Source organism: Saccostrea echinata, unplaced genomic scaffold (genome assembly GCF_033153115.1).
Source record: "Saccostrea echinata isolate AGI-Se365-2 ecotype Australia unplaced genomic scaffold, CSIRO_AGI_Sech_v1 ptg000012l, whole genome shotgun sequence".
NCBI lineage: Eukaryota > Metazoa > Mollusca > Bivalvia > Ostreida > Ostreidae > Saccostrea > Saccostrea echinata.
Genome location: NW_026889761.1, coordinates 20,393,253 through 20,410,473, shown reverse-complemented (window position 1 = coordinate 20,410,473; position 17,221 = coordinate 20,393,253).

The following is a 17,221-nucleotide window of genomic DNA, read 5'->3' as shown; positions in this document are numbered from 1 at the left end:
TTCAAAATAACCGATTGTTTCAATTAAACCGATTTCAATCTAAACGAGTATGCAAAATTATTTTGTTAAAAACATTCTGATTGTACACACAAGTACTCTGAAGTTGACATTAAATAGATACTTGAGTTTCTGATTGACAATATCTATGTGGTTTTTGGAGACCAGGTCTTCCAACAATCTATCGGAATTTCCATGGGTACCAATTGCGCCCCGTTATTAGCAGACCTTTTTTTATATTCATATGAAGCAGAATTTGTCCAAAATCTTATATGTGAAAAGAAAACACTTGCCATGGCCTTCAACTCGACATTAAGATATATCGACGACGTATTGTCAATTAACAATGGTTATTTCCATTCTTATGTCGGAGCTTGAGATAAAAGATACCACAGAGTCTGACACTTCTGTTTCATATTTGGATATTTTACTTGAAAAAGACGTTAATGGTTATCTAACATCCAAGCTTTATTATAAACGTGATGTCTTTAACTTTTCAATCGTCAACTTCCCTTACTTATGCAGCAATATACCTTCATCATCTGCATACGGGGTTTATATCTCTCAGTTGATTCGATACGCAAGAACTATGTTCTACGTATGTACAATATCTAAAACGAGGTAAATTATTGACAAACAAGTTGATGAAACAAGAATATCAGCAGTGTCATTTAAAGTCATCATTTCGTAAGTTCTATGGTCGATGCAATGACCTTGTCAGCAAATACAATTAATCATTGAGTCAAATGCTGACTGACGTTTTTCATACAAATTGTTAGGCCATTATTTACACACTGAATTGTCGACGGATTTTTGCTTTATTTCCCGATCATGACAAGTAGCGCACGGCGGTTGTGACCCGTTGGCAGGGGATGCTCACTCCTCCATGGCACCTGATGCCACCTCTGATGTTTTGGAGGTCCGTGTTTGCTCTGCGCCTATTTTGTAATGTTTAATGGACTTTTGAGCTTGAATACTATTCGTTATATATTTCATTTAAAAGAAAGAAACTGTACCAGATTTTTTAGGTGAAACTAAATTCATTTCAAAGTAACTGATTTTTCAAATAAAGAGAGTTCAATGTAAGTGAGTTCGAGTGTACTGATTTTCCAATTTTGAACAAACACAATATTCATGAAGTTTATTTGACAACCCTCTTGAAGTTGCTTGAGATAGACCTTGATTTGAACAAAATTTATTGCAAAAAATATATAAAATGAGAATGTGTAACGTAAAACGTTAAGTAATACTTAATGCAGTGTTTTAAAGAGTAAATTACAGTTATACATATTCATGCACAAACATGCATAATAGCATTTTTTACTGGAGGAAGATTTTTTTATTATTATTATTTTAAGGTGCAATGATAAACTGGAAGTCTGAACCTACATGTATATACATTTTTTTTTATCATTTTAGACCTCTTAATGCAGTCTTCTTTAGAAAATGGTATCCAAAACCTTGATTATCACTGAGACTAGGATCTTTGACATATTTTTGCAAATGTAACACATGTAATCGTTTTTATCATTACTTTCTTGTGAGTCCATGTACCCATGTACCTTATCTCCTACGTAGCGAATTTTAATCTATCATGATAGCCCACACACTATATGAATTATCGAAAGAGGGATTTTTTTTTTCAATTTCTGATCAAATGTTGAGGTCAGTATGATGCCTTTAAATTAACAAAAAAATCAAATTATTTAAGGTACCGAATGAATGAGAATTTCCACTATCAAAGACAATTGTTTAAAATTATGCGACTATTTTGAATTTTATATTTGACAGGACAGTGTATTCTCAGTATAGTGTTGTATTAACATTATACATTCTTGAAGGAGTATTCTCTCAAAACCCTCCCTATACCATTAGACTTACGATGAACCCGATTCAAATGCTACAAATTTCTGAATGTCGAGGAAATTGTGGGGACAGATTTTACATATGCGCAACAACAGTGTGTAAAGATGCTGATGATGAGTGTCATATCCGGTGTATTCTGGACTTCCGATCCTGTTACAATATGTGCGCCAAAATTCCACCGCCTAACTCGAAACTGATTACCCCACCCAGCTCCTTCTTACTTCAACACAGACCTATGATGTGATGTTTGATTTGATAAAAGAAAATAATGCAATATAAAATGTAAATCTAGAAATTATGGTTTTAATATATGTTTGCAGAAAAAAAAATAAGTGATATTATTTCACAAGAAGGGTTTATTATATTAATGTAATTCTTATGATTGATTCAATTATTATGTTAAGGTTATCGGAAAAAAGAGTTTTTTACTTTCGCTTTTACATGATCTATTTCTTTCACATTTTCCCTTGAATTATCTGTGAATGTTGCATTGTGATTTAAGGTTGTTCCATTTTCTTTATTCAAACGAAGAAGTTATGACAGATAAACGTTCTGAAATGAGAATCTTATCTGCCAGACATACTTTGTAACCCAACGCTTGTGATAAAGGCTATATGTAATTTGTATATGGGAATATGAGGTATGTCTTTATAATCCTTTTTTGAATGAAAAATGCAGCGGTTTCTGATTTTTTATTGGAATGTAGTTTCACATTAACACATCTTTATTTACAGATTACAAGAAGGGGCAATAATCTTTTTCATCTGTCTCTATAATGCTGCATTAATTCTTGCTCAGGACGCGAATGCATTTCCGATGTTTATGGTCAAAACGACACTAAGTCCAATCTTATTGGAAAAAATGGAAGTCTGTCGTCAAAACTGTGGGGACACATATTACACGTGTGCTTTAACTAAGTGTGATAATGAAGGGTGTGAAAACATGTGTCTTCTCATGTTTCGGTCTTGTTACAATGATTGTGATCAACAAAGACTTCCCAGTTTTGGACAATTTCGTGCAAATCCATCACCTGTAGATTCTTATGTTATTCGATTATAGAATTCAATTAATTAATTAGCATTCTATGATAATATTGTGAATAATGATTAACATAATGTGACCTTCAGAGCTCAGAAAATTTAGAGTGTACTCGACAAACATGTATTTCGTATTTCTCCATTGCATCAAAAATTACAATAAAATTAGAGAAATATTCGTCAAAATGTCTTCGGTATACTGTGAAGAAAGAAATAGTCCTGTAGAAGTTATTTCCTGTGTTGTTACCTTAAAATTTTGTTTTCAACACCCTTGAAAATTATAATTTACAATATGAAAGGGGAATATTAATTTTGTGTTTTCTGTAACGAATTTAAGACAATGTACTAATTTTGTGTCAAGTCTTAAACTGCTCTATGATCCTGGTCCATACCAATGAGCTTCATTATCACAGCGTTCTTGACATACTTTTAAACTTTTTTCGCAGGCACTTGTCTCTATGATGAATATTTTAAACCATAGTAGAATAATAATAGTATAACATAAGGTTGTACCACATCATGGTGAGAGACGAATTTTTCAAATGGCGAGCAGAATATCGACACTGTTTACGGAGTTAAAAGAAAATAAAGACAAGCATGATAAATGTGGTTTTGTAGATAGATTATGATGCCAGAGCATTTTCTTTGAGAGTGTAAATAACAGCGATTCTGTAGAAGAGGTGGGGGCCCATATAATTCGGAGTTAGAAACTTTGTGTTAGTGTTGTACTCCGGTTTAAAAAGTATTGCAGAAACAAGTGTCTGTGCTTTAGTTATATGGTGTTTGTGATGTATGTATTTCCCCAGTAGGAAAACGCAAAGATTTTCTATTTTTACTTCGAACAAAGTCAAGCTGATTTTTTTCTTTACGTGTAGATGTGAAGAACACTCATCCACGGCGATTGTTTTAAAATCTAAACCTTGTTATGCACCAGGAGGAGTACCTTAATTCAATAGATTAAGAAAAAAACAGAGAAAAAGCATTGAGCAGGTATAGGAGTATATATATATATATATATATATATATATATATATATATATATATATATATATATATATATATATATATATATATATATATATATATATATATATATAGTTTATCAAATGAAATAGATGAGAAATCCAATTTTGTGTGAATTTGATATTTTTATACTGAATAGAGGAAAAACAAGATGTGTTTGTGAAACACTATGCCCCAGATGGTAACACAATTCTGGAGTGGGACGTAGACTACAGTCCAATAGTTATGGCCAAAGTTAAACTTTTTCAAATGTAGGTCAAAGGTCACAGTTAAGGTCACATGATCAAAAATTTCTGTACCAATGGAAAGGTCTTGTCATAATGAACACTCATGTCAAATATTAAAGCCTTACCCTTGACAGCGCAATAGTTATGGGCTAGGTTAAAGTTGAGAACAGACAGACAGACAGAACAAAAACAATATTCCCCCGGGATCTTTCAATCCGGGGGCATAAATATATTAAGAAATATTTTATGCATGGCGTAGTATGGCAAAATTTATTGAACTGCCTAGTTCAGACACTTGAAAATTGTATTTAAATTTTAGCTTTGGATATGAACATACTTTTGTTATGTCACCTGTTGATCGACGTGAAAAGCTCTTGTTACACATATGAAGTTTATAATTATACGTCAATAAAGATATACACCAGAATCTATCATTAATATTTATTACTTTATTACAATTTTTAGTAACAATTCTTTTCTACATATGATCACGCATGCAGTTTGCTAGAGAAAATGTATCCACATGTATCCTATTTTGTTTTGTATAAATGTATTTAAGGCATGAAGCTTATGCCAAAGAGACATGATTTTCACAAATTAAAAAAAATATATGTGTTTCCTTGAATTGTGTAAACACTGTCTGCATTAGGTATTGAGGCGTAAGAGATTTGATGCAGTTTTTCTAACTTATCCCAATTCCATATAAGCCCTATCTCCCAGTCTAATGAATGAATCAAAGTGTTGCAGATTCTGTGATCTTTTCTTTCAAGCTCACTGGGATATATCGAGTCAACATATGCATGGAAGTATTATTGTTAATAGACCAGTACATTGAGATATCAAAATGTCGAATTGAAGGCCACAGCAAGTGTGTTCTTTTTCTGATGTATAAGATTTTGAATAAATTCTGCTTCATATGAATACAAAAATACGTCTGCTTATAACGGGGGCGGGGGGGGGGGGGATGGTACCCATGGGACTTCCTTCCGCCAGATTGTTGGTAGACCTGATCTCCAAAAACTAAATAGACATGATCAATCAGAAACCTAAGCAACTTTTAATATCTACGTCAGAGTATTTGTGCATACATTCAGAAAATTATTTTGCAAATGACCAATGATGAGATAGTACATTTACTAAGAAGAAGGTATGATTTTAGCTTTATTGTGCCCTAAAAATTTAATGTTTTCAAAAAGTTTTGAAACTGGCTTAAATATTAGTTGAGTATATGACTGTAATAAATCAGGAAAGAATATAGCATGATGGAGTACCATTCTGGATATATGACGTCGGTAATTTGATGCATTTCTCTATTTTAAACAGAAAAAGCCTCAAAATGACCCATTTCAAGGGTTATTTTCCTTAAGAAAATAGTGTCCACAGCCGTCGCCCACGTTAATTTTTAGATATGTTGTGTAAAATTCTTCGAAAAATCACATATCTCAAAATCTTTGTGGGCGATGCCTGTGGACAATATTATCTGAAAGAAAATTCCATTGAAAATTGATGTCTTCTGCAACTTTTTAAGAAAATACGGGAAAATGCACAAGTTTATGACGTCACAATTAGCATTTGGAAGGTCATGTGAGAAAAAAGATTTGTATGATCTTTCTGCATGGAATTTCAATAATTCAAAAAGCATGCGTTTTAATTTTTTACATCACTTTTATTTTTAAGAAAAACACAGGGCAAGATTTGTATTGAAACCGTACCTTGTTCTTCCATTTCCATTGAAAAAGTAGCTGTTTATGATGTAAAGAAGCCTGGACTTTAATTTATCGTTGGGAATGGTTGTATAAAGTGTTGAAAGGTCGTACGTTTTGATGTTATTGATATTGGTAAAAAATTGTGATTTCAATTTTTCTAAAAGTTCCTTGGAGTTTTTGAGCATTCACATCTGATTTACACCACTTCTCAAATACATTGTTGTACAGTACTCTTGAAGTTTCTCCATCCCAGACCTTGATATTTTAGTGAGAAGTAAAGAAAGAGGCTTGGTAGAATATTTACTGAAACCCGCTATGTATCTTTCTTTGTATGGATTTTTATGAAATGTAGGAATCTGGAGTATAGGTATGGTAATTCAAATTCATTTTGATTGTTGGGAAAATTAAAAATATTTAATACTGACAAATGATTTTGAAGAATTTCCGACTTAGAAAAGAAGTTATGGGTGTAAGATGGATTACCACTTGCAGAATTAAATCCCATTTCCTCTAATTTACGATTGAAATGATGAGCCTTACAAAGTCTATGTTGTTGGCTGCTTTGTCAGCTGGGACAAGTACACGCTGTTCTTGTTATCTCCCTAATTCCTTTTTTCACTTCTGAATTATTGAAGACAGAAGGATAGATGGTTTTAATATTGCCCCTCAATGGCTGAATGCAAAATTTCAGCATCCATCTGAGACTTTTAATCCGTTCTGACGAAGTGTCAAGGTCTTCTTTTTCATATTTGGCCCATCGTCTGGCGTAATCAATCACAGAATTCATAACATATGAATTTATGATGCCAGTTGAAATATTAAACAATGCCCCCCCCCCTCGAAAAAAAAATGACCCAAGGCGCCTATCACTAACTTTGTTTACGTCAGCAGCAACGTCGCGTCAAAATCCCAAAATATAAATGATATAACTAACTAGTCTGCTCAATTTATAACAGCATAAATGAAAAATATATCGATTAAATAAATTTTCAACATAAGATAAACCTAGCCACATCCTGGTGCTTAATTTCATTCAAAGGAAATTGTTTACGTTTAACTGAATTAAGAGAACGACCAGGTTGATAATTGTATTTGAACTTCTCAATGCATTTTGTTGCCATGTTGTTTATAGCTTTGTATGTATAAAGAAGAATTTTGTATCGGATGTGTTTCTCGAATGGAAGCAAATGCAGAGACATAACCCTAACGAAAAATACTATAGTTAACTATAGTTTACTATAGTTAACTACAGTTAACTATAGTAAATCAAAGTGTCAAAGTTATCACTATATTAAATCAGAGTTTTCAAAGTGATCACTTTAGTGTCATAGTGATCACTATAGTCAATCAATGTTTTCAAAGTTATCACTAGTAAATCAAAGTTTTCACCACTGTAAATCAAAGTTTTCATAGTGATCACTATAGTAAATCAAAGTGTCAAAGTTATCACTATCGTAAATCAAAGTTTTCATAGTGTCAAAGTTATCACTGTAGTTTTAACTATAGTTAACTATATTAACTATAGTTAACTATAGTATTTTTTGTTAGGGAAGGATCGAAGTTTTGTGCTCCCTTCTCTTGATACGGGGTAATTATTCGTGCTGTTGTATTCTGTATTCGTTCCAATTTTGCTAGATCAGTTGTGTTCATACCACAGAGTAGAATATTGGCATAGCTGAGCCTGGATGTCACATGAGCACAGACATAAGTCTTGCAGGCATCCTCAGTAATCATTGGCCGTATTCTTCCAATATTCCGAAATTGTAGTAGCATGCACAGATGATATTTGCTTTTGCATGCTGAGAGTCTTATCAAACAATACTGCAAGATTCTTTACACTGGTCACCTCACTAGTGTTGGTATCAAGTTCAGATGGTAAAATGGTGAATAAGACTTGTTGAGGGGCAAAGACTACAAGTTCTGTTTTTTCTTTATTAAGTTTTAGCATGTTAGTGTACATCCACTGCTTGATTATTTTTTTATCCCCCGGTCTAAAAAATACCCCAATGTCAAAAAACATTGTTTTGCTTGACAGCTACCCACAAGAAAAAATATATATGAATTTAAAAGATGTAATGCATTTTTAAAAAGGATTATCTTGCATTAGCCACATCCTGGAGCTGAATGTTAGTCCCATGAAACATAAATGTTAGGGATTTTAATTATCTCGTCTTCTCACCATCAAGTATAGTTTGCCTGCTATATTGCTATATATTATGGTAGTCTTAAGCTTTAAAAGAACTTTGTAAAACCCGGAGTTTGAATTCTAAACCAGAAAGACACGATTTTTGGCAATATTCTCTCTTAATCTTCATATAAATACTTTAAACAACTTGCCTGCTAAATTTATAAGAGAATAAAAGAAATATATATCAATGAAAGACATTTACAGCATAAAATGAACCTAGCCATTAACTGGGGCCTTAATTCATTTTTAGAGAGTGTTAATTAAGTATGACTCTTGACGTGTTTGGCACTTTAACTCTTTTGGTTTATCTATCAATTTATAAGCTTTTGAACCTTGGAAATATTTGGACTAATTTGGAACTCTGAACATATTTATAAGTAATTGTTCTTTTCTGAAAACGGTACAGGATTGCTATTATAAATCTATTCGATCACGATGAATTAATAAAATTTGAAGATGTAAAACATCTCTTTGTTGGCTTACAGGATTTTAATTATAGATTTTTCAACTCCAGTCTGCCTGAAAGTTGACGGATATTTTACATTATTTCTTTGTTTCTAATTACAACATACGGACAGCTACAATCAAATTTGTCTATTGAAACCTTACTAGTAAAACAAAAGGGGAAAACAAATTTCCTGTAGACATAATCGCTGTGTGTAGATCGTAAACATCATGCGTAGTGTCCTTTTGAATCCAAAAGATTCTAGAGACATGTTTTCTTTTGTGTGTTTGATCTTTACTTTTCACCATCGTACATAATCTTCTTTAGAGTGCCTGAGTTCCTGTAGACACGATCGCCGTGTGTGTGAGCTACACTAGACAAATTGCTGACGCACAACTCAGTATTTTTATCCGCAAAAATGACATCTCCCTAATCGAAATTAGTATATCTAAATTGCAGTCATACCTACTGCAGTCTAATTAGTCAATGTCTTTATTTCATCACAAAAACCTAAAATGAAGCCTCTGAGCCCAATTGCGCGTCTTTTTGTGATATTATACGGTTGGCGTTAACAATGGCGGTCAGAGAGGTTGCAACAGCGATAGTGATCATGTCTCTCAAACGATATCAAGCAAAATGTCAAAGCAAAAATCACTTACTAGTAAATATACATGTCTCGTGGCAGTTACATAGTGCTTTGTAATGCCACTATTTTAAGGCATAATCTTACAATAGTCGCGTGGTGTCTATTTAATATCGATATCGTGTTTATCCACAGCAGACATTTTTACATTCCATAATCTAGTCAAAGTAACAATTAAAAACAACAATTTTTGAGTTGTAATGACCATACCAACTACACCATCCCGCTTTTCAGTGGTAAAACGCTTTGTACTCAGTCATGTCTTTATCAGTTTTTAATGAATGCAAACAAAGGAACATAAATAGAAATTAATCCCTCTAAAACATGTGAGCACGATGTTCTTGCATTTCTTTGAAATAGTTACGCATCTGTTATCATTTATTTATTTACCTAATAAGGCACTTAAACATCTTACTTTTAATTATGGTTACATATTTATATATCAAATACGTCTTAAACAACTTTTAAAAAGATAAAACTATTTTTATGATGTGCATTAACTATATCCATTATATTGCATGGTGTCCTCTTGAAGGCTAGATTTTTTAAAATTTTATTTGAAGAACTATCCTCTAAAAGTGGTTGGGTAGGGAATGTTATTAAAATTTATTAAACACTGCATCAAAAAAAAAAGGTTAAATGTGCTACAAACGAATGTTAAATATGCTACAAAAGAAGCATACATGTCGAGCTTCTTATTTCATAGACTGTGTGTGTGCCTAGGCTTTTATAAGTTTAACAACTGATAGATCTAAATTTCATCTTACGATACAGACCTTTCCTTGGGCCAAGCGCAGAGACTCAGAATCTCCATTTTTGGTCATTAGGTATTTTTTTTTATACTAGTACGTGTTGACGCAACTAAGAAGGAATTTATTTTAATTTTAAAAAATGGGAGGGTACCTATCTTTGAAGAATTTAAGGATCGTTTTTGAGACTAAGTAGTATTCAATCATTCATTATTTTTCCGGAAAATAGCTGTTGGGTAAATCCAGTGTATATAAATAATCACGTGAGGAAAGCGAAACTGAAACTGATTTAATTAAATAAAACCCCTTCCCGTACCTCAACAAGTATTCATATAAATAGAGACTTGTAGAGGACGTAATTGATTAGAAGGAGCTTATCTGCAACCTTAGGACTAGGCAGTTGCGCATGCGCCAACTTTTTATAAACATCTTCTTCCAAAGCAAAGTAAGACTAGGCAGTTGCGCATGTGCGTACTTTGAACATACATCCTGTAACAGAGCTAAGTACTTTAACACCCAAATAAACATCACCTGCATAGCAAACATCTGTAAACCTACTATTTTTAGACATTAAAGTAACCAATAAAAGCTAAAGTACATATTAATTTTTACACGTATCTGTATTGTAGCCATGTTTATAGTTCGGGGGGGGGGGGGGGGGTAGGCATGGTCTTACATCGTCAAATAACTTAAATATTTATCCATATATGTATGAATAATTAATATATATAAATATATAGATATGTATATATGTTTGTTTTTTTTAATAATAGATCAAGAATTATATTCGTTAAATTCCAACATATATATGATCTATCTCTATATATACGGCACTGTAAATATTATACCTCGTGTATACCTTGTGTCAGTGTGTTGTGTATTAGACTGTGTTTTCTGACTTGCTCATTCAGCCAAACTGCAGGGCCACGTATACTTTCAGCTTATTGTAATGTGTCAGAATTACTAATTTCACTTTTAATATATTCTATTTCAACGCCATTCTCAACCCAAACCCGAATTTATGGTCTGAAAACGATAAAAATGAGGTTACCTAAAGTAGGTCCTTTGTTTCTTTTTTTAAAAAAAAAAACGTATCATTTCCAATCAAAGCATATTCTAAGGTCAAATTTTGATCCTCATATTAGTTGAAAGTTTAATTCTTTTCTCCACCTTTATCAAATTTGTAAAAAGAGGATTAAAAATAAAGGTTTTTAACTCGCATAAAGCACAAATTTTCTACCAGCTGCGTGTAAATTTCAACAACATCCGGGTCACAGTTCTCTTTGACGTCCGCGCTTTTCAGCTAGTATATAAACACCATCAGAACTTGTAAGCGTCATTACACAGCCAACACCATGAAGATTAAGGTTCTGGTGTGTGGGCACAGCTTTGTACGTAGGCTTGGAGACTGGATGAGGGCACACAGCAAGGACATGTCACTGTGGAATGCTGATGTCCATCTGCATGGAGTGGGAGGTAGAACTGTTCCGCAGGTTTATCACCTCGACATGGAGTTGGTGAGGAGCATTGGTCCTGGCGTTATTTTCCTTCAGCTGGGGGGGGGGGGGGGGGGAGGGGGAATGACATCAACGACCAGACCGGACCCACTGATGTCTTGGTGAAGCTGAAAAGGCTGATTTCCGTGTTGAGAGAGAACCACTCGGATTCCAACATCATTGTTGGCTCCATTTTCTTTTAAGCAGGGTAAGAAGGTTTTCTTCTTTACCCACAAATTCTTTAACAGAAATTTGTTTGACAAGGATGGAGTGCATCTGAATGATCATGGGAACAGGTGCTTCTATCACAGCATTCTATCAGTCCTTCGGCAAGTCCTGTGATGAACAGCCCATCTTCTCTTCATACAGTTGTACACAGCTTCCTGGTCTTGTCTGCTGTCTCATTCAGTCACAAACGGCCTTTTTCAAGGCCACGGCCTTTATCAAGGCTACAAAACTTTTTCGAAAAGATGCCTTAGATATAGCGTTGAAAGAAACTAATAGGGTTGCTAAATATTATTTATTTTGGTATTCATAACACTTATTTCTTTTCCTTTTAAATCATGTTCATTCAATTATAACTCTGTCCTTTACATGGTCCAGTTTCTGTCTTTTTTTTAAAATAAATTGAAAAAATTGAACCACTTATTGTCCCTTATTAGGTGGGAATATTTTGTAATAAATTTTTAATCTTATGCTGAAACCTTGAATTATGTTCGACTTTGTTGCCTCACTCCTTCAAGAGTCTTAATGAAAATTACACACACATTTTCATATATTTCACTAAATTTGTAATCCGATTTAAATGAAGTCATGTGAGAGAATTCCTTATTCTCATAGACCTATTAAGGGGCAATGATGCTAGTATTGATGAAACACTGTACGTAACTTGGACTTTGGGCCATTCCAAGTTTTTTCTATGTTTAGAGTCCATGGTCGGATTGGTTTTGAGATTTTGAAATTAAAAACAAACACAAATTAAAATCAACAAAAACAAATTTTTGAAATGCAATTTACTCTTTTGGGATGGACATTTCTCTCTCTTTTTTAGGTGACCAAATTTTTTTTGTTTCAATAAACTATTGGTTTAACTTAGTTACAATGTGAAGAAAATTCTCAAATGATGATGAAAAATTTTAGAATTGTGCTTAAAATGTGTTTTTCCCCCTTTGGTTTCTGTGTTTTACTGGGTAGAAAGATAGGTTTTCGAATTCAGTGTGGATCCTAAACAAAGAAAAAATGGAATGGTCTAATTTTAAAAATAAGACATTTTTAAACTTTTATTGAGATGTAAATACTTGGTCACACCAATCTGTATTTACATCATGATGAAAGTTAAAATAAAAATGAAGGCTTATTTTTATATTTTTGCTGATGGATATCAAATATTTGATCATGAGTACTATAGTTTTACACCCATGAAATAATTTAATTTTTCAAACTTCATTGGTATAAATTAAATGTGTTCAACATGTCACCCACTGATGTTTCATAGTTACATTCCAACAGTCGTTTATGGCTTCATATTTCCATTCACTAAATATTTTCTCCTTTAATTCTTAAGAAAACCATTGTCTTTTATCAATCAGTAAACACTACTTAGCATATCACCTGTATAAATTTCTTGAGCAGTGGCTCCTCCAACAATGAAATATAAAAAAAAAACCATATATATCAAAAATACAATTTTTAATCTGCTGAATCCTATTTTAGATGATTATTTGTACAGATATAAATATATATTTTCTGCAACAATAATGCTCATACCAACAACCAAAGAAATAATTTATTGTTTAAATAATTAATTTATGTTAATATGATGAACCCATTTATATACAGGTTTAAACATGCCTTGTTCAGAGTGTTATAAGAGGATGAACATTTGCAAATGTAGATATTTTGTTTTAATGTTAATCTCAATCATAATTGTAATCTTCTAAATTTCTTCTCCTTACAGGAAGTAGAATTCTTATGAAACTCAGGAAATATAACAAGATGCCCAAAGTCATGGTTTCAAAATATGATGGTTTAATAGACTTCGATACAAGTTATAATCTTCTTGTTAATGTCTTATAAATGATGAAATGGCACCAAAGAGCTACTACTGCTAATGAATTTAATTTAATGGGGCCTGTAACAGAAATAAAAACATATACACAAACATGTATATATAACATTGATAAACAAGAAGTCTGTGAGCGAATGCTCACTAGTAATACCCCCTTCTGATGTGAATATAACTATCATATTGACACCAAATTCATACAAAAATGAATCCCATCATATGGCATGCCTAAACAAAGAGTGTGCTAAAATTTCAAGCATCTGCCTTGATTAGTTGCTGAGAAAATTGACGAAATTTTTTTACGGACAGACAAACGGATACACGGACAGACACACACAAGGGTAAAACAGTATACCCCCCTCTCCTTCGGAGCTGAGATATAATAAATAACATTAACATTGCTCATATTTGCACATTTTAAATAAGAATTTAATATATATTGAATGAGGGAAATATTAAGATTTCTTCACCAATGAAAATTCATACTCTCTCTGTGCAATGCTTTGAAAAATGATTTTTATGGGAGAAAAAATTCATACTACCATTTCACATTTACTCTGAATTAATACCTTTTCATCTGCCAGAAGATTTAAGAAGGTTATTGCTTGGAAAACTGCTCGAGCTCCCAGGCTGGCATGCACTGCAGGTTTGTTTTCGTTTTCCATCTGTTTTCAGCATACATTGTGAATTGTGAAACATTGAAACTGATGAAAGTCAGGAAAAACTACGCTAAGTATGTGTTTTAGATAAGTAACTTGATAAATTGGGAATAATGTTCCATTTTTTTCTGTAAATGATCATGGATTAAACAAGACCAAGAAACACAATTCTAGGTCACAGTTTCAGAATGTTTAGCTGTTTACATTAGTGCTAGAAAAAAAATGTAGAAGCCAGGATAGGGGCAATGCTTTTAATAGAGGACAAGTTAGGTTATATTTTATAGATATTAATTTGCTTTCTAAATCATGTCCATTTTTCAAAAACAGGTACAGTGAAATCAATTATGCAGCTTCTTGAAGAAAGTCATGGATGACAACAATGTATGATTTACCAGACCAAGGGATCCCAATGTTTTTTTGACGGTACTTGTACGTATTAGTTTTAAAAAAATCAATAAATAGTGTCATAAAAATGTTACTTAAACAATTATTTACATTATCAAATGTGTTATTACTTTTTCCAGGCTCCAGCTACTCAGCTTACTGTGAGAGAGTTAACACCTTATTGACATATATTTCATGAAGAAGAAACACTTGAGAAGAGTTCAAGAGTTTAATTTTATAGATGGCAAGTGTTGCTTAGACCTAAAGTAATTTTTTAATTGTGAAGAAAACAAACATAAGGGTGTTCGGCAATTCATAACTATTAACTGTGATTGCATTGTGTATTTTTAAAATCATTCTTTGGTATGCTTCAAACTCAAAAAGTATTTATGAAAACATTGACTATATTTATTCAGATGTATGAAATGTTTATCAAAGTATAAATTCCATTTTAGCATGGTATCTTCAAAATGATCGACCTGTCAACTTTTACAATTCCAAGATCAGGAAATAATTCATGAGCAGCAACATGCTACTGGGAGAAAGGTACATATATCCTAAACCATAACTTGAATATCATACTATAGCTCTATAAGCAGCAACCATTGGTCTTTTTGTTACCTGATGACTAAGAAGGAAAATGGAGTTAATTATATGTGTTCAGTAATTATCCAAAGATACTGATGACAGTACTTTTTCACAAATTATCTTGCAAGTAAGACAAACATTTTCCAATTCTGCAAAAGTATCTTAGCTACAGAAGGTCACGAGAAATCTTAAATTACTCCTACATTAGTACATTTTGTGAATAATCCTTTCAAAAGAAAAATTAGGTAATGATAAACAAAGAAATTACAGAGTTATTAAATTTTAATCTTAGGGGTAAGATAAGGGCTAGTGGCCCAGTCCATTTATATCATAAAATAAGTTAATAGCAACATGTTCATCTGTTTGTATCTGTCTTATTTAATAAGATTAACATTGTCTTTTTTGGTAAAAATAAAGGCTGACTTTAATGGTTCAAAATATTTTCTTTTTGAGGTTAAAGGTCATGTATGAAATTTTTATCTACATGTATTAATATGGTTGCATCTTGTTTCAATTTTCATTAGTCATGATACTGTGAATACTGATATCACAGTTTATTTGAATTTATAACACAGATGCCTATGAAAATATTCATATTCATGTCACTTAATATATATATATATATATATTTCTTTTAAGGAATATGTGACAAAATATATATTTGGACAGTTGTTGATTTCCACAGAAACGCATGTCGAGTAACAAAAAAGTGGAGCACAGCTTCATGTCCATTCAAATCTTTAAATTCAAGGATGAACAATTGGTTCTTTATAAAACAAAATGACACGTTTGAAAAGGATTTTGGTGAAATGTACTCTGTCCTGGATACTTATTTATGTGTATGGGATTTGCAGGATAGACTATGAACAACAGATACTGTCAAGAAATTTGATGTTTTTGATTATATGTTTGTATAAAAACAATAGTAAATAATAAAAGTTTAAGTCAATCTGTTGTTATTTTGTATATTAAGTATGATGTCCAGACTTCTTTTGCAGTTTCAATTTGGAAGGAAAAGCTTATCTATCATATGCACAAGCTTTATTCAAAAGAATGGAAAACAGTAATTAATTTTTGTGGCTATTAAAGATGTTATTTAATATAATTTAATATCTGTAATTATCAGATTTAATGTACCCCAATTACTGTGTTTAATGTTTGTAAATATTAACTTTACTTTTTTGTAAAGTCAAGACAATGTGGGACATTACATCATATTTAAGTGCATGTAAAGTTAATGTAAAGGTTATCTTTTCCAACTTTGATTTTTTTTTTCAGAAAAGCCATTTAAGGACATACGCAACGTACCTTACCTACTGATAATTTTTCAAGATATTCTTAATTTAAATTTATAGTGCCATCAGATGTTCATAGACAAAAAATCAGCGTGCATTACCAGGGGTTTTGAAAATATATCAATTGATGAAAATTCTAGTATAATTCAAAGAAAAATACACAAAAATTACTAAACATATATTCTAGATGTTTTGTTTATCCAAACGTGTTTTAGAAGAAGTGTATAACAGCATTTATAGACATAAAGAAGTAACACATAATTCCTTTAAGAATTGGAACTCTTCAACTCCAGGGAAAAAGACAATAAAGTTTAAACAACGTTGCGTATGTCCTTAAAGGCATTGTAAATAATAAATTTACATTATCTTTACTTGTTTTGTAAAGCCAAATTTTCATGCAGTGATCGTGTTTATCCACAACAGACATTTTCACATTCCATAATCTAGTCAAAGTAACAATTAAAGTAACAATTAAAAACAACAATTCTTGAGTTGTAATGACCATACCAACTGGACTATCCCGCTTTTCAGTGGTAAAATGCTTTGTATTCAGTCATGTCTTTATCACTCTTTAATGAATGCAAACAAAGGAACATAAATAGAAATTAATCCCTCTAAAACATGTGAGCACAATGACCTTGTATTTCTATTCACCACTTGTACTAGGCGCGCGCGTCAAAAGGTCAATCTGAGGTCAGGGGTAAAACAATCATGGCGCTGCAATGTAAACAGTGTAAGATGGAAGGTACGTTTTCCCCGTAAATAAGCCTCATGAGACATAAGAAATGTTAATATATAATTTAGCCACATTGATTATTACAGAATTCACTTATTTTAGGAAGGAGAGATTCAA